We start from the raw sequence: 21941 nt of genomic DNA, 5'->3' as shown, positions 1-21941 counted from the left end.
TATGAGAAGCTGGAAAAGAGGTTGGGCAAGGGGAGCCGACTAGTAGATCAGCTTTCATTTCCTCTTTGGGTAGGGATGCTGTAAAAGCTGCTTTATTCTAAAGAAGGATGAAATGGGTGGATATGTTGGAACAAGTAGTTTTTCCTTGTCTTAGAAAAGGTGACTAAGATTTTCACAGGAGTTTGGCTCTTGACAACTATGCTTTTCAATAGAAAATTTCCTATTTTCTTTAATTTGTTTATATTATTCAAACGCACAATATTGTGTATCTGAACATTGAAACTTTATTTTATGATTTTATTTTACAGGAAAAAAATCTGTGTAAATTTTGTCAAATTTCTTCTTTTTAGACCTACCCACATGATCATTTGATAATTCACTGTGCTCAAAGGTCCTCTTCTATATTCAGATTGAAAGCAGATAGGTTTCTTGGGCTTGCTGCTACTATAACATAGCTATCTTTTGTTAAATGGATTAGTAAGTCATCTTGCCAATATTTGTGGCATTATACCCACTGACTTTGCTGCATAAACTACTTTAAAAATTTTTCATTAACATTAAATATTTTGTGCTTAAAAATAATTTCATATTGACATTTGACATATAGTCAAATCATATGGACTTATTTTGTATATTTGAGAAAACAATCGAGAAAGTTATTAAGTGCTGTGGAGTCAGTTCCAACTCATCATGACTCCTGTACAGGATTTCCAAGGCTGTAAATCTTTTCGGGAGTAGAAAACCTCATTTTTCTCCCTCTCTAGAATATATCGGAGTCCTGCCGTGGCGCTGTGGGTTAATGTGTCAGACTGCAAAGCCGTTTGAACTGCAAGGTTGGCGGTTCAAGCTCACCAGCTGCTCCTCGGAAACACTTACAGGGTTGTTATGGGTCGGAATCGACTCAACGGCACTTTACAACAGCAACAATAACTAGAATATATAAGCTTAGGTTTTCAGGAGACATTGTATTGAAAACATCTCTGAGTTTCGATAGTGTTGGTAAGTGTTCTAACCCAGTGAAACCCCAGAGAACATTCCACAGGATAATCTAGTAACTTTTAGTCCATTTATTACTTTGTTTGGGACATTCTTCTCACATAATAGTGCATCGATTGGCAGGGTGTGAAGTATAAGGACAGCCAAGGGATCATTTTAGAAAACTTTGGGGAAGCGGTTAAATCCATTTGTAATGAAACCAACTAAATAATTCTTTAAAAACATGAATTTCCATGTATCCATGTTATTTTCATGTTAAAATATGGATATTAGAAGTATTGTCAAGTAATAAATTTTTGTACATTATTGTATAGTTGATGTGAAATTAATACCCATCAGTAATACAGAAATATTTTTAAATTTCTTATTAAGCAAGGTCACCAGATTGACTCTTAAGACTGGTATTTAGCCAGCTGTTTGTTGACCTTTTGAGTATTTGAAGGGTATTTTAGCAGTTGGCCAGATAATAAGGGTAGTGACATTGCTTTAATTAAAACAAGAATGGGAAAAAAAAGGCAGTTGTTCTTTTGACTCAGCTACGCTTTATCCTTGTGACCTAATTGTCGCTCCCAAATCTCATAACTACGTTGGTAATTTCAGTCTTGTTATTAGAAATTAGTTAACTCTTTAGGAGCGTGACCCAGTTGGTGACTTGTCAAGTTTGTTTGTTTCTAATTTTTCCCCTTCCAGTATCTTGTCTGTCATAATTGTACTCCTTTTCTGCAGTACCTCTGCAGGAGATACAGGAGGACTTTACAAAGTTGTGGGAAAATTCCATTACCTTTGAATTCCACTTTTCCATGAACGTTTTGAAGCCCCCTCGTATAAACCAGTTGCTGTCAAGTCACAGTGTGATGCTATGTGTGTCAGAGTAGAACTGTGGTCTGTGAGATTTTCAGTACCTGATTTTTCAGAAGTAGATTGCCAGACCTTTTATCCGAGGTGCCTCAGGCATATTCAAACCTCCAAATTTTTAGTTAGCAGCTGAATACATGTGAACCTGCTGCACCATCCAGATATATAGGGGGCTTGATGATTCAGTTTAGGCAGCCATGGTGAAAATATTTAGTAAAGAAGAATGCTGAAATGAGTTGTTTCAAAATGAGGTTTCTTCAATTACAAATGGGTGATTTGTGGACCCTACAAGCCCTTCACCAAGAATTCAGTTGTCCTTTTGCCCCTACCTTCAAGAGGAAGGACACTTGGTGTGGCACTGTAGGATCAGCACTGAACTGAGAACCACAACAAGGTCAGCACTTCAAGGCCACCCACCAGCTGCTCCTCAGAAACCCTATACAGAGTCACTGTGAGTTTGAACCAACTCAGTGGCACTTTGCAACAACAACTTCAAGACAAACAAAACCCTATTTGAAGTCCTAATGTGATAACCACCACCACCATATGATGATAGTCTAGTGGTAGCAGAGTGGTTGAGTTTTATATGTTGTTACATTTTTGGTAAATTGTATGTTTGCCTTTGTGTTCTACTCTTCGGTAAGTGAACTGTATATTGAAATGAGACATGTTCGGGAAGTTATTTCCTTTTTCTTGATTAATTTCTTTGGTTAACTGATTATATATGCAATTTAAAATTGCTACTATTCCTTTTTGTTTTAAACTTTTAGAAATATCTTCCTCAGATAATTAATTTGTCTTCCTGTCTTGGTACAGTGAACATATAATATTTTTTTGTTTTTGTAAATTTCTGCCCTGTTTTGGAATTGGTGTGATGTCCTTGTCATTGTTTAGCAACATTACTGTGGAGGGCATAGGACTTAAAACAGAACATCTTAAATTCTCAAAACTAGCAAGGAATATGTATGTTTCATAAATACTGTGCTTTTTAAAGAAATTTTCTTGTGGTGCAAAGTATACATACAAAAATTATTTTGTACTTACAGTATAACAAGGACTTGCTGTTTTGAAAATAACACTTTTTCCAGATACTCTCTTAAGTCAGATCAGCATTCTGGGTACTTGGACCACATTATACATTATATAGACCTCTTTGCCCTAGACATATTTTTTCCTGAGCTGTACTCTGTTTTACAATAAGATATGTTTAGGATCAGCATAAGAAATGATCTTAATACCTTTCATTGTGACTACCAAAATATTGTAGAGGAGGTGTTCTTTTTATTACACAATGTCTTTTTATAAGGACTCCAGGGAGAAAGATTTGTAACAAAGAATAATTCTCTGTTTTTAGGCTCGCTTTCTGGCTCTCCTTTTCTCTGTCCTTCTCTCCCTTCTTCTCTGTCTCTGTCTCTCTTGCTATAATTTGTGCTTAAGTTAACTCAATTTCAGTGTTTTGTTGATTTTGGAAGTTTAGAGTCAACCCTAAAGATCTTTTCATTGTATCCTTTGAAAACCTTGTTGTTGGCTTCATTTTTTCTCTCTAGTTTTGGGAGTACTGTGGTTCTGTAGGATAAGCACTGGACTGCTAACCATAGGGTTCACCACTGATGCTCACTAACCGTTCTGCAGTTCTGTAAAGATTTACATCCTTGGATCGTTGTGAGTCAGAAACTGATTTGATGGCACTCAACAGCAACAACATTCTACTTTTACTTTTCATGCTTTTATTGCTCGTTTAATATATGCTAGCCCTTGTTTCCTGGTGTGGTGCTGTAGGTGACCTTAAGGTGAGTAGTTCAAACCGACCAGTGTTCCTTGGAAACTATACAGAGCTGCTGTTAGCCAGAACCATCTCGACAGCATTTAACAACAAGTAACAGTATTTTCTTTGATAGCCTCCTGAAGTTTGTCCAGATCAGGGTTGAGTCTAAATACCTCTGGAATGCTTGATTCACTGAAATGAAAACATTTAGTTGAATTTTGCACCATCTTGATTACATTAACATCTTTCGGGGGGGGGTGCGGGGGGGAGAATTTCACCTGCTAACTGCAAAGTTGGCGGTTCAAACCTCAGCAATCCGATACAGGGTCCCTATGAGTCAGAACCAAGTGGATGATACTTAACAACATCAACAGAGTTAATTAAGATCTTAAGGATTAATGAATTACTGGGTGTTTGTGGAGTCCTGGTGTGGCACTGCGGGCTAATTCACTGGACTGCAAGGTGGATTTGAACCATAAGGTCTGCAGTTCAAACTTACCAGCTGCTCCTCAGAAACCCTGTACAGGGTCACTGAGGTGGAACCTACCTGACGGCACTTAACAACTAACTACAAGTGTGTGTGTAGGTTTTGGCCTTTTAGGTCCTTTGAAATGTTTGATTTTATAGCTTCTGCTTGAACTTATTAACAGTACACAGGTGCTGTTGCCACCATTAGCAATCAAATTGATTTGTTTTACATTTTCAACTTGTCTTTTCACAAGGAGCCCTGGTGGTACGTTGGTTAAGTCCTGGACTGCTAGCTTCAGTGTCAGCAATTCACACCCACCTTACTCTGAGGGAGAAAGACAAGGTTGTCTGATCCCATAAAAGATTTACAGTCTTGGAACCCTATGGAATGGTTCTACTTAGCCTATTGTTGTTGTTGTTGTTGTTGTGTGCCGTGGAGTCGGTTCCGACTCATAGCGACCCTACACAGGGTTTCCAAGGCTGTAAATCTTTACAGGAGCAGACTGCCTCATCTTTCTCCCACGGAACCGCTGGTAGTTTCAAACTGCTGACCTTGCGGTTCACAGCCCGATTCGTAACCACTACGCTACCAGCGCTCCTTACTTAGCCTATAGGGTCACTATAAGTTGGAATTGACTCAATGGCAGTCAAGTGTTTTGTTTGTTTTTTGGGTCCTTTCACGGAATGATAGAGTGGGAGGAACGTTATTAGCCAGGAGACCTAGTTCTCATCCTTCTTTGCTACTAATTAGCTCTATGAATTGATCATGTAAAAAACTACCATTCTCTTAAAAAGAGGGAAATTGAATGTAGGTGATCTGTAGGTAAATATGACTATATTTACTCCTCACTATCTCATTTCTGGGATTTCACATTATGATAATAGTAAAAAAATTACTACCAGATTGTTTGACACATTAATGAGTACATGAACACTGAGGGGTTTTTTGTTTGTTTGTTTTTTTAGTAGTTTAAATATTTAATAAAAAAAAAATAAGTTTTTGAGAATATATACTGTAAAACATATGAATATAACAGTTTCTACATGTACCATTCATTGAGACTGATTGCATTCTTGGAGTCGTACAACATTCTCACTCTCCTTTTCTGAGTCATTCCTCCCCCTTTAACACAAACTCACTGCCCCTCTAAGGTTTCTATCTAATCTTTCAAGTTGCTATTGTCAATTTGATCCCATATGTTCATAAAATAGCATAACATTCAAGGCATTCATTTTTTACTGGTGGTGGTTATATGCCATGGAATTGATTCAGACTTATATTGACCCTGTTACGGGAATGAACACTGAGTTTTGAGGTGAGAGTAATGCTGGCTTTGATGGTTAAAGTTATGTGTCAGCTTGACTGGCCCTAGTATTTGGAATCTAACTTTGGTAAGTGAGGAGTGGTAGGTATGTGAGGGGCTTCAAAAAGTTTGTGGAAAAATGGAATAGAAAGATGATGTAATTTCTTTTTAATCTTTAAGTCAACATTGATGGGGCTGTTCTCAGCATATTTTGTATTCGGGGAAGCTGAGACAAAAGCCTCAACACGTTAGTGATGTATATTTGGAACAGCTTTCTTGATTTTAATTTAGAGCTTTGATTCTTTTACTGCCCTGTTGATAAGTGCAGTCGAGTTGGTTTCAACTCATAGTGGGCCTGTATAGGGTTTCTGAGTAGTAACTGGAGAGTTTGAACTGTGGACCTTGTGGTTTAAACTGACCTTGTGGTCCAGAGCTTTATCCTGGAGCGCCTCATCAGGACTCCTTTACTGCCCTAGATTCTTTATTTTTTTTTTTCATTTTTGTTGCTCTTTGTTTTTGTTTCATAGTTCACTGAAAGGACTGTGTTTTTTTCCTGCCTAATATATAAGGAGCTCTGGCAGGGTCATGGTTACGAATCGGGCTGCAAACCGCAGGGTCAGCAGTTTGAAACTACCAGCTGTTCCTCGGGAGAAAGATGAGGTTTTCTGCTCCTGTAAAGATTTACAGCCTCAGAAACCCTATACAGGGTCGCTTTAAGTCGGAACCGACTCCGTGGCACATAACCACCACCATTACCATATGGGATTCATTGTTGTAATGTACTGGTGAGTCAGTTCTGACTCATGGTGACCCTGTATAGGGTTTCTGAGGAGTGACTGATGGGTTTGAACCATTGACCTTGTAATTAGCAGTCTAGTGCTTATATTACAGCTCCACAGGACAATTCCATTAGGTTTTTATAGACGTTATTTTAATGCTGAGTAATGGTTGACTTGTTAAACACCCTTGATCTAACGCCCTTTTTTTGCTAAGCCTGCGCATGACAGTCCAGTGACTGAAATATGAACTTCTGCCATTTCTCTCTACTCCCTCCCTCTTTTTTTCTAAGAAGATACTTAGGTAGTGAACATTATTCTTAGGCATTATTAGAGGAAGGAAGCTATGCTGCAAACGTTGGGAGTTATTAATTTGCTGTAGATGTTAATTGCTACAGATGGTTTTTGTTGTCATGTGACTGGTATTTTCATCTTCTAAAAGTTGATTGAAAATGCTCTTTTGTGATAGTCTTAAAGTAGGTCACGTAGATAGGTATTTATTGAACGAGCAAATATATAAGGCACATGAGATACCATGGGTGAATAAGCTGAGTCTCTGTCTGTCCTCAAGGAGTTGCAGTTTTGGAGGAGAATGGAGACACAGAAAGACCAAGATAAATAATTAGAATAATGCCTGGCACAGAAATAATATAGGATAAATATTGGAAGATACTAATGATAGGAAGAGATCTCACTAATTGGTGGGTTTGAGTGAAAAAAAAGAAAAGACATTAGAAGAAGTGAGCTTTGAAGGGTGGGATTTTGATAGTCTTTTTTTATGTATATGTGATCTAGTGATGTTTGTTGGTACGAGCAGAAGGCACAACACACAGCTAGAGGACAAAAGCTAACGGCATGGGACTGGGACTTTGGTTGCTAGACGTGGGGATATATTGGAGACTTATTAATGTAGGTGGTGATTGTTGTTAAGTGCCGTTCAGTCGGTTCTGACCTGTAGCAACCTTGTATAGGGTTTCCAATGAGTGGCTAGTGAGCTTGAACCGCCGATCTTATGGTTCAAACCAGCTTAGCACTCCAGTGCATTAACCCACAGCACCACACTAATTTGGTAAGAAGTGATAAATACAGTATTAAAACTAAAAGAAGATAATTCCAGAAATGACACACGAGGTAGATGGGATTTCATGGCAATGAATGTGTGGAAGTAGTGAAGGATGATTGAAATTTCAAGCCTAAGTGACTACAAGTAGAAATGGATGGTGACCAGTAGCAAGTGTTTCAGTACCCAGTGTGCAAAATGGCCCTAATAGCTCCTGAGGGTCCACGTTCTCTATTAGTCACTATTAAGATTTCTGAATGCCTTACAAATTCCAACAAATGTTAAAAAAATGTTATCAGCTATATTTACCTTTCAGGTAATCTGTAAGCAAAAGGGAGGAGTTAGCTGTATAAAAAGATAGCAAAGACTTACACTGGCATTCTGGGATTAATGAATAGGTTAAATCTTTATTGAATGCCTACTGTATATTAATGGTGCTAGGGATGGTAGTGAATTAGACATGGCCTTGGCCCTTGTGGGAAGAAAGCAGGGGAATGTAGAGAGATGAATTACTTAAGCAAATAGTCAGAAAATTCAGAGTGCTATGAAGGTGACTTATCCAGAACACTTAAGATAGGATGGCGAGGTCATGGAGAATCTTCTGAGGAAGTGACATATAAGCTGAGAATTGAAAGATGAGAAAGAATTGATGGGGAAAAAGAAAAGAATGTACATTACAGACCGAGGAAACAGCACAGGTGGAAGCTCTGGGACTGGAAGGTGCTTGATGCTTTCAAGGAAGAGCAGCAAAGTGCAGTATATTTAAGAAGTAGAGTGGTGAGAAATGAAGCTAGACATAGTTAGAGGCCAGATGTTGCAGGTGGCCCTGTAGGTCATGTTGTTGTTGTGTGCCGTGGAGTCTGTTCCGACTCATAGCGACCCCTGTACAGGGTTTCCAAGGCTGTAAATCTTTACGGGAGCAGAAAGCCTCCTCTTTCTCCCGCGGAGCAGCTGGTAGTTTCAAACTGCTGACCTTGTAATTCGCAGCTCGATTCGTAACCACTATGCTACCAGAGCTCCTTTTGTAGGTCAGATCTATACAATCTAGTTACTCCTGTCAAAAATGGACTCAAACCTGAAATCCCTTCCCAGTCCCTCACCACTTTATTCACCCTACCCAATTAATCACAAGTCCTAGTCACTCTACTGCCACTATCCAAATCTCCCACTCTCTTGCTAGCTAATGGCTTAGACTACCATTCTCTTATCTGACTTACTGCAACAGCCTACCAGATCTCCCTAAATCCACTTCTGCCCCCAATGTCTACACAATAAGGCTCTTTTTAAAAATTCTAATCATGTATAAAACTTGTAAATGATTTTACAGTAACATTATAAGCCTTACTATGACCTTCATGGTTGAAGAATGTATAATGGTGTGTACCCTAACCAACTAATAGCCTAAAGTCTGCAGTATTGTTTCACATTTCTTTCCTGGTCTAGAAGTTGGATAGATTGGGTCTGCAAAGAGGCATTTTGCCAAGGCAAACAGCATGTAAGAAGTGGCTGGGGTGGTAGAAAGGAAGGAAATAGAATTTTAAAAAACCATATTGTGCATATGTTAGATGGTTTACATTTGGATTCTTAATTTTCAAAACATTTTTATGATGAATGTTACATCATTTTACTGTTGAAACTTACGTTGGGTGCTTTCCTGTCTCTGGTGGGTTTGAACTGTTGACCTTGCAGTTAGTTACCAGTCCAGTGCTAATTCTATAGTGCCACATATAGCTATGTTATATAACCTACTTGAGGTCACAAAGATAGAAACCCTTATTTCTCACTAGTTCTTTATACTGTTTTTTTCCCCCCTGGAATTGATTGGGAGGGAGCAGAAAGAAGATTCTGTTTCATGAAATGGCAGCAACCTGAATGCACAGGTCGCACATAGCTTTGTCTATTTGCAGTAGTTCCTTTAGAAAGTTCTCAGTATACTGGTGGGCATGACACTGAGCATGAGGTATGATGGGCAGATTGAAGTCTAACTCTACTGTGTTACAATGCAGAGAAAGACTAACTTCATAATTTCTGCCCATCAAATGATTAAGTTAAATCACCTGTGACATTCAAAAAGGGTGATTTATATTTTAACTTATGTGGAAAAAAATCCTTTTTTTTCTCTCATTTGCTGGAAAGAGAAATATTTTCAACTGTCAGAGTGTTTTGTGTATTCACCTTCAATCTTCCTTGTGTTTAAACAAAACAAAACAAATCTATTGCTATCAAATTGATTCTGATTTCAGAGTAGAACTGAGCGCCATAGGGTTTTCTTAACCCTACTTTTACTGAAGTAGAATTCTACTCCAGGCTTTTCTCTCACAGTGCGTGCTGCTGGATAGATTTGAGCCACCAACCTTTTAGCTGGCAGATGAATACAACCCAGTTGTGCCATTCAGGGCCCTTCCCCTTGTGCTTACAGCAGGTGTATGAATTGTAAAGCATATACTTAGTATTTATTAAACACTTTCTGTTAAAATCTAGTTACCATAAGGATTTGGAAAGAATGTAGATGCAATAGAATATTCTGATTGGCTCATGTTTTTGGGTTTGAGCTGCTTAGAATTTGTATCAATGTCTGAGTTTTAAAGAGGTTTATGATTAATTTTTGATATCTTTTATTGGTTTAGTAATCCCTAGAAAACCTGAAGGGTGAACTAGAGCATATTTTTCTTAGCATTTAGAAGATTAGTATTACAGAGGAAGCAATATATAATACAGAGTTCTGGACAGCTATTGAGAATTTAATTTTTTTTCTGTCTTTTAATCTTCCCAGATTAAGTTCCTCACTTTTAAAATCTAGATTATGCTACTCATTACAGCCACCCTTTTTTGGAATTTTTTATTGTAGCTTGGATAAAAGTTTATGGAGCTGATTAGTTTTCCATTCAGCAGTGGACACACATTTTTGTTTCATATATGACAAAACAGCCATCCCTTCAGTGTAACAACACCCTTCCCACATCCTCCCTTTTCCATTTGTCATCCCTTTCCTGTTCCTTCCTACTTTCTGAGGTTTTTGCTTTGGGGCAAATGCTGCCCTGTTGGTCTCCTGTAATTGATTGTACTGAGTACATTATTCCCTAGTGTTATTTATTCACTTTTTAGGACTGTCTTGTTTAGCTGGAAACTGATCCCCTAGGGTGGGTTCACTTCCAGGCTTGAGGGGTACCTAAGGGCACAGTCTAGGATGCCCCGACAGTCTGTATCAGTTCCAGTAAGTCTGACCTTCTGTATGATTTTGAATTTTCTACAGTTTTTCTTCCTCTCTGTCCAGAATCTTATATTGTGATTCTGATTCGAGCAGTTGGTAGTGGTAGTCGGGAACCATGTAGTTCTCTGGTTCCATGTGGTGGAGGCTGGGATTTGCACAGTCCCTTAGTCTGTTGGACAGTTTTAATTTTTCCCTTGAGTCTGAATGTATTTACTTTTCTTTGTTCCAGACAGAGACCAATAGTTGCATTTTACATGGCTACTTGTCAGCTTTTAAGACCCCAGTCACTACTCAGCAGAGTGTAGGATATAGAATATTGTCTGTGGACTGTTAATGTCAATTGATTTAGATATCCTCCAGGATAGTGGTGTTAAATCCTTAAGTCCTTTGTCTCAATCCCTCAAGGTGTTTGGTTATAGCTAAGGTGGTTTTAGAACTTTACTATGTGTATGCTTTGTTATATGCAAGGAAATATTTGCAGCACATAATGCATATGTAAAAATGTCCTCTGCCACATGTGAGGGCTTCAAAAAGTCCATGGAAAAATTCCATTATCTTTTCATTCCTTTATCCCGTGAACGTTTTGAAGCCCACTCGTATTTACCTTTGTTGTCTTTAATGCTGTGTACTTTCTGGTGTCTTCCTTTGCCATTGTTCATGATTATGCTGCCCTCCTCCCCTTTATTGGATATTGCCTTTCTCTAGTTAGTGATTAGAGTCCTGGTGTGGTGGTGTGGGTTAATGCACTGGACTGCAAAGTCAGTTTGAACTGCAGGATCGGCAGTTCAAGCTCACCAGCCACTCCTCGGAAATCCTACACCAGGAACTGACTTGATGGCACTTAACAACAACAGTGATTGTCCTTCCTGCCTGTTCTGTCTCTGGTAGCCATCAAAGAATGTTTCTTTCTATGTGTCACCCTTCTCTTAACTTAGTGTAATAGTGGTCTTATGCAATATTTGCCCTTTGTGATTGGCTCATTTTCACTTGGAGTCCTGATGTTGCGCTATAGAATAAACACAGGACCACAGGGTCGGTTTGAACCACAGGGTTGGTAGTTCAAATTCACCAGCCACTCTAGAAATCCTGTACAGGGTTGCTGAGTCACACCAACTTGACAGCACTTAACACCAACAACTTTCAGCATAATGTCCTTCAGGATTATCCATGTTATGAGGTGTTTCATGGATCCTTCATTATTCTTTAATATTGTGTAATATTCTATTGGGAGTGCAGTGGCTCTGTAGGATAAACACTGGACTCTGAAACCACAAGGTTGACAGTTGAAGCCCACCAGCTGTTCTGTGCAAAGACTTACAGGAAGCCCTGTACAAGATCACTGAGTTGGAATTGACTCTGCAGCACTAACAACAGCAACAGTATTATATTGTGTATCAGTTGCATCATGTGTTATCTACCATCTATTGATGGGAATTTTAGGAGGAGTAGTGTACCTTGGGGAAACTGTTGCTTGTTCTGCAGTGATAGAATCAGGTTGCTATGGGAAAGACCATTGTCACTGTCAGGTCCCGTTTTGCTGAGGTATGTGCTGAGCACCAGGTATGGCACGTTGTATTTCCAGAGGGAGTCTGCAGACTCTGGGTCCCACCTACTTGTTTCTCTCAAGAGACAACCTGGTGCCAATATGTGCACCTGAACAACTATTTTACTTTTCTGTATTCCATTGAAATTATGATTGTATTGTTAGGAACGGACCCTGAGGGTGGGGTATAATGAAAGTATGAAGGCAAAGGCCGAAGAGGGCAGGTATGAATTTTGCCTAATAACTAATAAAGCTAGCTGCTGTTGGAGTTTTGTGTTTTGGAGAGAACTCTCCCTAATGAAAACCACTCATCTAACTCCCTCCTGTTCTCCTTCTTCTCAAAGCAAAGCAGTTATTTATTTATTTTTTTTTTTTTAATTCTCATTTCTTTCCTAGAAACAATTGATTAAAAACTGTAGGTTGTAAAAAGTTACCTGTTGTCATTTGACACTGTCACATATCAAAACTCAAATTTCAGTTACTGCTTTTTGGATTGTTGTTATGAAGTCTGTCGAGTCGATTCTGACCCATAGTGACCCTATAGGGTTTCCAAGGAGCAGCTGGTGAGCTTTTTAGATAACATAAAGTTAAAATAACTAAATTGATTCCTCCACTTGCTTTCATAGAATTTTGCTTTGAGAATGCAGAGATAAGGGATTTTTTATTTAAAAACCACATATACACAAAAATCCTAACATCTTGAGTTTTCTGCTGAGCTGCTGCAACTGCTGTTTGTCTAGATTTGCAACTGGGTGAAGATGTTTTTCTTTTTAAACTGGTATTTTCCCAGCATGCTTTTCTAGCAAATAGTCTTCGGAAACAACCTATGCATAGTGAATTTTACAAAACTTGTTATTCATAAGTCTGGAAGATAGGCCAGTCTTCTTTTTGTATGTTGGAAGCAAGTGAAGCTTACTTAAGACTCATTCTGCCCCTACCTACATGTATTCGATGTATTAAGGAGCTCTGGTAGCGTAGTGCTTACGAATCGGGCTGCGAACTGCAAGGTCAGCAGTTCGAAACTACCAGCTGCTCCGCGGGAGAAAGATGAGGCTTTCTGCTCCTGTAAAGATTTACAGCCTCGGAAACCCTATTCAGGGTTGCTTTGTGTCAGAACCGACTCGACAGAAACAAGATGTATTTGAAATTTGTCTCTTACACAAATATATTCAACTTTTCACAGCAGTAATTTGACTTGGAAGTGTGTGTAGAAAGGCTGATTTTGTATTTGAGGAAGTTTTGTTGATGTTAGTGATTGTCCTTTCAACGACAAATCTTAATTTGTTCTAAGCAAGAACTCAGGCTGAAAGTTGTGAGGTGACTGGAATTTGCAAGATACGTGTACATGCAATAACCTTACATGATAGGTATATACTTGTCAATGGTTTTACATTAGATTGTTGTGTTAAGTGTTGCAGAGTCTGTTCCAATTGATAGCGACCCTATATAGCAGGGACGGGGAACGTCTGGCCCACAGGCTGTATGTCGGTGGTGGTAGTGGTGATAGTGGTGATGTGCTTTGGAGTCAGTTCCTACTCATAGCGACCCTATGAGTTGGTATGAGTTGTAGGGTTCCAAGGCTGTAAATCTTTATGGGAGCAGAAAGTCTCATCTTTCTTGTGCAGAATGGCTGGTAGTTTAAAACTGCTGACCTTGAGGTTAGCAGCCCGACTTGTAATCACTATGCTACCTGAGCTCCTTATGGGGACATGTTGTTGTTGTTGTTGTTGTTAAGTGCCATCGAGTCAGTTCCGACCCATAGCAACCCTGTATAGGGTTTCCGAGGAGCAGCTGGTGAGCTTGAACTGCCGAACTTGTTCAAACGGCTTTGCAGTCTGGCGCATTAGCCCACAGTGTCATACCAGGATCCCTGTGGGACATAGAAGACCTGCAGAATAATTTGGCCTGGCCGTGCTAAGCCAACCACCGTTCCAGCCATCACATTTGTTGTTGTTGTTGTTAAGTGCCACTGAATCAGTTCTGACCCATAGCGAACATGTATAGGGTTTCTGAGGAGCATCTGGTGGGTTTGAACTGCTGACCTTGTGGTTCAAACTAACCTTCCGGTCCAGGACTCTAGCCATCACATTGTTGTGAAGTGCCTTCCAGTTGGTTCCAGCCCATAGTGGCCCCGTATAGGGTTTCCAAGGAGCAGCTGGTGAGCTTGAACCACCAATCTTGCAGTTCAAAATGACTTTGTAGTCCAGTGCATTAACCCACAGCGTCACACCAGTACTCCAGCCTTCACGTTGTTGTTAAGTGATGTTGAGTTTGTTCTGGCCCATAGCAACCCTGTATAGGGCTTCTGAGGAGTAGCTGGTGAGCTTGAACCGCTGAACTTGCAGATCAAATTGACTGCAGTCCAGTGCATCAACCCACAGCACCACACAAGGACTCTGTTCTTGTTGTTCAGTGCCATCGAGTCAGTTCTGACCCATAGCGACCCTGTATAGGGTTTCCAAGGAGAGCAGCTGGTGAGCTTGAACTGCCGACCTTGCAGTTTAAACTACTTTGCAGTCTGACGCATTAGCACACAGCACCACTCCAGGACTCTTGAGTTGTTGTTGTTGTTGTTGTTAAGTGCTGTCGAGTCGGTTCTGACCCATAGCGACCCTGTAGGGGGGTGAATTAATTAAATGTTTGACCAAATATAGCAAACTGATTTGTAAGTTGATTACTTTGTATGGTCTGCAAATGATGTTATAAATTTTGGCAGAAAAAAGATTTCCCACTTTTGCTTCTGAGAAACGGCTGATGGGTTTGAACTGCTGACCTTGTGGTTAGTAGTGCAGTGCTTATCCTACAGAACCACACCGGGTTTTCTTTACATTAGGTGATGGTGATGGTTGTTGTTAGGTGAGGTCAAGTTAGTTCCGACTCACAGTGACCCTGTTTAGGGTTTCCTAGAAGTGGCTGCAACATATGTTACTTTAATAGCTATGTCCTTCAGCAGTGACCAGAGGAATTAGCATAGCTGATAATCTGAATAGAAACTAAGATGTGTCATTGGCAATGGTCAAGAGTGTCCCTGTGACAGTTCCAAAAGAGGAGTTCCAGAGATCTCTGAGCGCACATATGATAGTAACAAAAGAAATCTCATAATAACTCTAGTGGTTTTCAGACACTTGCCTTTCACGACCATCTGTCCTCAAGATTAATTTTGCCCCAGAAGGCAAATAGGAAACACTTCTCTGGCAGTAAAGTATGGAATGATGAGAACATTTAAGAAGAATTGATAACTTGGTTCCTGCCTTTAAGAATAATTTTAAGTGATTGACTCCTCTTACCCTCAAGTGAAAAAGGAAGCAGTCTGTATGTTCAGTACTAGATACATGGTGGCTGTTGTTGTTGAAGTCCGTTCCTACTCATAACCCTGCATAGGGTTTCTGGGGAGCGGTTGGTGGGTTTGAACTGCCACCCCTGTGGTTCAAATTGATCTTGTGGTCCAGTGCTTATCCTAAGTGCTACAACATCAGGTACAGACATTAAGAGTGAAGTATTGGAGAAAAGAGTTTGTTTATGGCGTTGTAGGATCAACACTAGACTGTGAACTACAAGGTCAGTGGCTTAAATCCATCAACTGCTCCTTGGAAACCCTACAAAGAGTTGCTATGAGTCGGAACCTACTCAAGGGCACTCAACAACAGCTCTGGTAGTGCAGTGGGTTATGCGTTGTGCTGTTAACTGCAAGGTTAGCATTTCGAATCCACCAGCCAATCCATGGAAGAAAGAGGAGACTTTGCTCTAGTAAAGATTTACAGCCTCAGAAGCCCTACATAGATAGGGTTGCTGTGAATCCTAATTGACTTGATGGCAGTGGGTAAGGTGATTGAAAGATCTGAGAAGAGATGGAACTTGAGTTTGGATCAAGGATTAGGTTTCCAAGAGGAAATAAGGATGTTTCAGATCAAGGAGGATACAGATGTGTCAGGTCCTTAAGATGTTTTGTTTGAGTAACAGTGAAGAGAGTGCTATCTGCTTAAGGAAAAAGGTTCAAGAAAGTAGATGAGGTTGGAAGGGTTTATTTGGGTCACATTGTCCTTAAATGCCAGATGAATGCATTTGGATTATATCCTGAGTATCCTAAGAGTAGTGGGGAACCCTAAAGGGGAATGGCATAATTACTCTAAAACGGCATCATTTGTTGCTGATTTGGGATGGATGAATTGTAGGTGTATGATGGGTTGGAGCATAGTAATACTATAAGATCAAGGAGATTATTGTGGTAAAACCAAAGCCAGTTGTGGTTGAGTTGATTCTAACTCATAGCCTATCCTCACTATATAGTAGATTGAAGGTCTTGAAACCTGGTTGGTAAACATAGAATTGAAAGAAAGGTTCACATGCAAGTTTGGTGAAATAGAGAATTTTAGAGCTGATCTCATGCTCCCAAAAAGATTTACAGCCTCGGAAACCCTATTATACAGGATCGGTATGAGTCGGAACTGACTCCACGGCACACAACAACAACAATGGGAGCTCTTGTAGTATAGTGGTTATAAATCGGGCTGCTGATCTCATGGTCAGCAGTTTAAACCTACCAGCTGTTCTGTGGGAGAAAGATGAAGCTTTCTGCTCCCATAAAGATTTACAGCCTCAGAAACCCTGTACAGGGTCGCTATGAGTCGGAACTGACTCCACGGCACATAACAACAACAATGGAGATATATGTACGTATTTATCATGTACAGGTAAGAAATCTGGAAGTCAAGTGATTGTGTCAGGGATTATTAGAGTAACAGTCAAGATTTAAATAGAGGTCATGATTCTAAATCTCTAATGTCTTTCCATGATTGTATATTTTAGAAAACTGGATTTTGGTCTTAGAAAATCACTAGAGTAATGATAGAAATACAAGAAGGGAAAAGGAATTATTTGGTGTGAAAGGGCCTTTAGTTAAAGACTGTTTTGCACTTTGATTTTTTGTGTGTGGTTTTGAGATAAGATTTTAACTTTATATTTTCCCCCAGTGGATAGCTAGTTGCTCCTAAGAATATTGAAGAGTCTATTCTTTTCCTTTGATTAGGGAAAGCACTTTTGTCTCTTCTGTTTCATTAATGTCATGTCAATTCCTTTATCGATATCACTGTTTGAATTACTAAACCTTTAAATGCTATCATGTGTTCTACATATTATTTATACATCTATTGCTTATCATAGCTTTAGTATCTGATAGTCAATTTTATGTGAGCGTACTGTGGCACAATCCCTTCTTCCATAGGAATTTTAGAATCCTTTAAATCACATTGTGGTTGGTATTGCATTGAGTTTAAAGATTTAAAGATTAATTTGGAGATAGGGCATCTTAACAACATTAGGTCTTCTCTTACAGAGTCATGGTATTTTTCTCTGCTGAGGCCCTGTGTCTAATGTTAAAACATATACTTTTTTATCCAATGGATTTTAACTTCAGTTACTTCTTGCATTCAGTATAGCATGAGACAATGTTTTCAAGTCCATCTGGATTAGAATCCAGGCTCTGATTTGTTCTCTCTTTGATTTTACACCTTAGTTTCCTCTGCACCATGGGAAGTGTAGCAGTATATAAGGATTTTTGTTAGGTTTAGGTGATGTTGTTATGTGCCATTGAATTGATTCCCCCATAGCAACCCTGTATAGGGTTTCCAAGTAGCGGCTGGTGAACTTGAAACACCAACCTTGCAGGTGAAAAAATATATCCTAGGGTCTGGAATCCTGGTGTGGCACTGTGGGATAATGCACTGGATCCCAAGGTTGGTTGTGACTCTCGATCGACTCAGTGACACTTAATAACAACATTCTAGGGTCTGGCACATAAGTAATATTAATATTATTCAGATTTTGTATGTGTATTCATTGTTGGACATATAATTTTCAATTTTCATATTATAATGTAATCATGTAATTTGGGTACTTCTGTACGTTGTATTTGTTTAAATTGGATTTTTAGGTCAAAGGATACCATCATTTGGATGGCTGTTTTTAAATTTTAGATTATTTCCTAAAAGGGTTTTATTACTTTCTTTTTTTCTAATTGTTATTATTAGTGTGCCAGTTTAATTTCAAGCTTGAATGTTATTTTACATTTAAAAAATGAACTGAACAGGTTTTCAGTGATACTGTATCAGTTTTGAAAAAATTACTTGGGAGGACACACTTTTCTAAACTTTAACATTTTTATTATTTTGAGTAATAGCTGCTACGTGATGGGATTGTTATTTTTAGGAGACCTTTTTAGGCTATAGGAACTGAGTAGACTCTTAATTATTCCCTTCTTCCATGTTTGCATGGTTTTCCAGAAATGGGTTTGTGTAGGTGGGGTTTGTCAACAGAGGCTCTGTTGACATTCTGGGCTGGGTAGTTCTTTATCTGGAGCCTTGGTATGGTACTGTAGGATAAGCATTGGACTGCTGATCACAAGGTCAGTTCAAACCCACCAGCTGCTCCTCAGAAACCCTATAAAGAGTTGCTATGAATCCGAACTGACTCAATGATACAACAGTGCTACCCTGTGCATTGTAGAATGTTTAGTAGCATCCCTGGTCCTTCTCCATTATCCCTAATCCCTGTCCATTTCAGTTTTCTGTGTCTCCTGGGAGAAAGGAAAGGACACTAATGTCAGTATTTGTTCTGGATGCCAGCTATGCCCTTGATATAGTGATTTCACTTAATTTTCATAACACTGTCTGGTTGCTAACAAGATTTGTCTGTTTCACAGATGAAGAAACTAAAATTGAGAGCTTAAATCTTGAGAAGACATAGCCATATACTGTGGATACTTTTGCTCTGATTGTTTACTGCTTCCTCTCATCCCCATCCTAACATTTGTCACTAGCCCTAAAAAAGCAGCTACTATACCTATTGCTGTCAAGTCAATTTAGACTCGTAGTGAACCCTATATAGGGTTTTCCAGGCTGTAAATCTTTGTGGGAGCAGAAAGTGTCATCTTTCTGCGGAGAAGTTAGTGGGTTTCAACAGTTGACTTTGCAGTTAGCTATCTGTCCAGTTCTTATCCTACAGTGCTACCAGTGCTCCTTTAGGGACTCTTGTGTTGTTGTTGTTGTTAGGTGCCATCGAGTCGCTACCGACTTATAGTGACCCTGGGCACAAAAGAACGAAACACTGCCTGATCCTGGGCCAACCTCACTATTGCTGCCACATTTGAGCCCACTGAGGCTACCACTTTGCCAGTCCATCTCGCTGGGGGTCTTCCTCTTCTTCTCTGACCCTCCACCCTACCAAACATGACTCTGTAAGACTAAATAAAATGGCTCCATAGGGTTTCCAAGGTGGTAAAGCTTCATGTAAACAGACTGCCACACCTTTCTACCATGGAGCAGCTGATAGGTTAGAACTGCTGATCTTGATGTTATCATTCGAACACATAACATAACCACTCTATCACCAGGGCTCCTTAGAATTAATTGTACTTACCTATATTTAGGCGGAGTCCTGGTTTGATGCTGTGGGTTAATGCTCCAGACTGCAGAGCCGTTTGAACTGGAAGGTCGGCAGTTCAAGCTCACCAGCTTCTCCTTAGAAACCCTATACAGGGTCGCTTATGGGTCAGAACCGACTCTATGGCACTTAACAACAACATATTTAGGTAATGTTTAGACTTTGCAATGAAGATGGCTTGATGAGTCCAACTGTACTTTTAAAGTAGAAAGTCTCAAAGGGGAATCATGAGGGGGAGTATTTGCCCTGAGGGACTAACTAGAAACACTAAGCCTCCCCCCACCGTCTCTTTTCCAGTTACTTAGAATTCAAACACAGAAGTTATGCCAGTAAACCATCCTTAGTTTTGTTGCGATGTAGAGAAAAGATTTTCTTTTTAGTCTCTACCTCATTCCTTTTCTATTATTCTTTTCCCAGTCATTATTAAACTGCCACCTTCGCAAACACACATACACATACAGAGAAATAAAAAACATATACGATCAAAGGGAACACACAAGCAGGCATGTAAGCTCACTGGCAACAGCGTTGGTCTGCATGTGAGTGGAAGTGGGGGAAATAGATGGTGGGTCCTGTGTTTGACCACCACGTTCCATAGACTCCTGTTGACCTTGAAATGAGAGAGAGAAGAGGACTGCCTAGTTGGTCCAAAGTTTGGGTAGTGACTTGGGAACTCCAGAGCCCATGGATGTTGACCTAGCCACAGAGGACTAGAGATATGAGAGTGAAGCACCCAACTGATAATGAAGTGAGGGACGATGCACAAGAATGCCCAAACTTGAAGATAGTACCCATTTGACCTAGCTTCAATGGCTTGATGACCGGAGATTGACTAGAGGAAGATAAAGAAATTTGATAAAGGAACCAAGTGTAAATTGCTACAATTTGATGAACTTGACCTACACTTATGGATGTGTTGTTATTGTGAAGTACCACTGTGTTGGTTCCAACCCATAGCGACCCTATATAGGGTTTGTGAGAAGTGACTGGCGAGCTTGAACCCCACTGACTTTGTGGTTCAAACTGACTTTGCAATCCAGCGCATTAACCCACAGCACCACACTTAACGGATGTTGTAGCTAAAAATACCAACCGAGAAGGGAGAGGAGTCTTCACATCAAGGATTAAGCCTGTCCCCTCTGTATACAGGGTTGAAAGGGATGAACAATTTATACATTGCCTGCCTAAAATGGGGGTATGGGGGTGGCGCACCTATAAAGGCATGAAGTGGCTGGCTTGCAAGTTTTCAAGAAGGGTTTAGTTTCAGAGTGTGCAGGGGAAGTCAGAATCCCCACTGAACAGTTTTCATCTTGTCTAGACAGGTCTGGTAAAAGAAGATGGGAATAAGATTCTTATGATTCAATAATGAGTAATTGTTATGACTAATTGCGATGGTCATAACTGTAAATGTAGAAGTTTTGTAACAACAAGGGTGGAGCAGTTAATCTTACATTCCAGGACAGAGAACTCTAGGACCATCAAGGGAGAAGAGCATGAACAGAACATGGGACCCTAGTCAGAGAAGCAGTGACACCAGAGATGGAGGCAGAGATGAGGACATGGAAGAGATAAAGAGCTGAGGATTCTAGACTCATGGAAAGAGAAAGTCTGTATATTGGAGTCCAGGAAGCAGGCTTGCAGAATGTTTCCTTTGGTTGTTTAAATGATTATATATTTCTGGGTGTTTTTGTATACATCAAAAAAGCGAGAAAACCAGAGGGAATAGAAGCAAATACTGTTGTATGATGATGCATAGAGAGGGGATTGTAGTCAGTGCAGTGGAACGAAATGTGATAGGATGAGTGCAGAACTGATGTTCTCCATGTAAACTATCACTCAGTTCATAATAAACGCTTAAAACAACAACAACAACAAAAACCCTAAGTGAATCCAGCGTCATCAGGTGTATGAACACATCTTGTAAGCAGCTGGTGGAGTTTGTACTATCTTGTGTTGCTTTGCTTTCATTTCCAGATGATGATTTTTGAAATTTGTATCTGTGACTTCATTGATCTATTTTTACTATTTAGTCATACAATGTTTCTTTCTATTGTTGTTGTTGTTAAGTGCCATCAAGTTGATTCCGACCCATAGCAACCCTGTGTAGGGTTTCCAAGGAGCAGCTGGTGAGCTTGAACCACTGACTTTGCAGTTCAAACAACTTTGCAGTTTGACACATTAGCTCACAGTGCCACACCAGCTCTTGATAAAAGAGAGCAAATAAAAATGCTTTTTTAGTTAGAATTCAATGACATGGCAAGCTAAAACTTCGCTGTGCCCATTTTTATAGAAGAAAAAAATTAGAGGGGAATTTTGTGATAGTTTTAAAATTACTTTTTATCTCTATGAATTTCAAACCCCATCCCTCTCCAGTCTCTAATTGAAATGGGTTGTGGGTTCATCCATAAACACACAATTCCAGGTTGTGTACTTTTGTATCTTTGTATTTTCTAACTTCACTTGCTTGATGAGGGAATCTTTTACACATGAAAGAATATGGATTAGTTTTCTGGTATTCTATCTTAG

General features: G+C 39.6%; 1 protein-coding gene across 1 annotated transcript in view; it reads left to right on the top strand.

Moving 5' to 3' along the window:
- Positions 1 to 21941, top strand: part of KANSL1 (KAT8 regulatory NSL complex subunit 1) — a 222657-nt gene that overhangs the window by 70893 nt on the left and 129823 nt on the right. The gene's annotated exons all lie outside the window — the stretch shown is intronic.

The sequence above is a fragment of the Chrysochloris asiatica genome, unplaced genomic scaffold, assembly GCF_000296735.1.
Source record: "Chrysochloris asiatica unplaced genomic scaffold, ChrAsi1.0 scaffold00007, whole genome shotgun sequence".
Taxonomy (NCBI): domain Eukaryota; kingdom Metazoa; phylum Chordata; class Mammalia; order Afrosoricida; family Chrysochloridae; genus Chrysochloris; species Chrysochloris asiatica.
The sequence above is the reverse complement of the archived record's forward strand: the minus strand, read 5'-3'. Positions and strand labels throughout refer to the sequence as shown.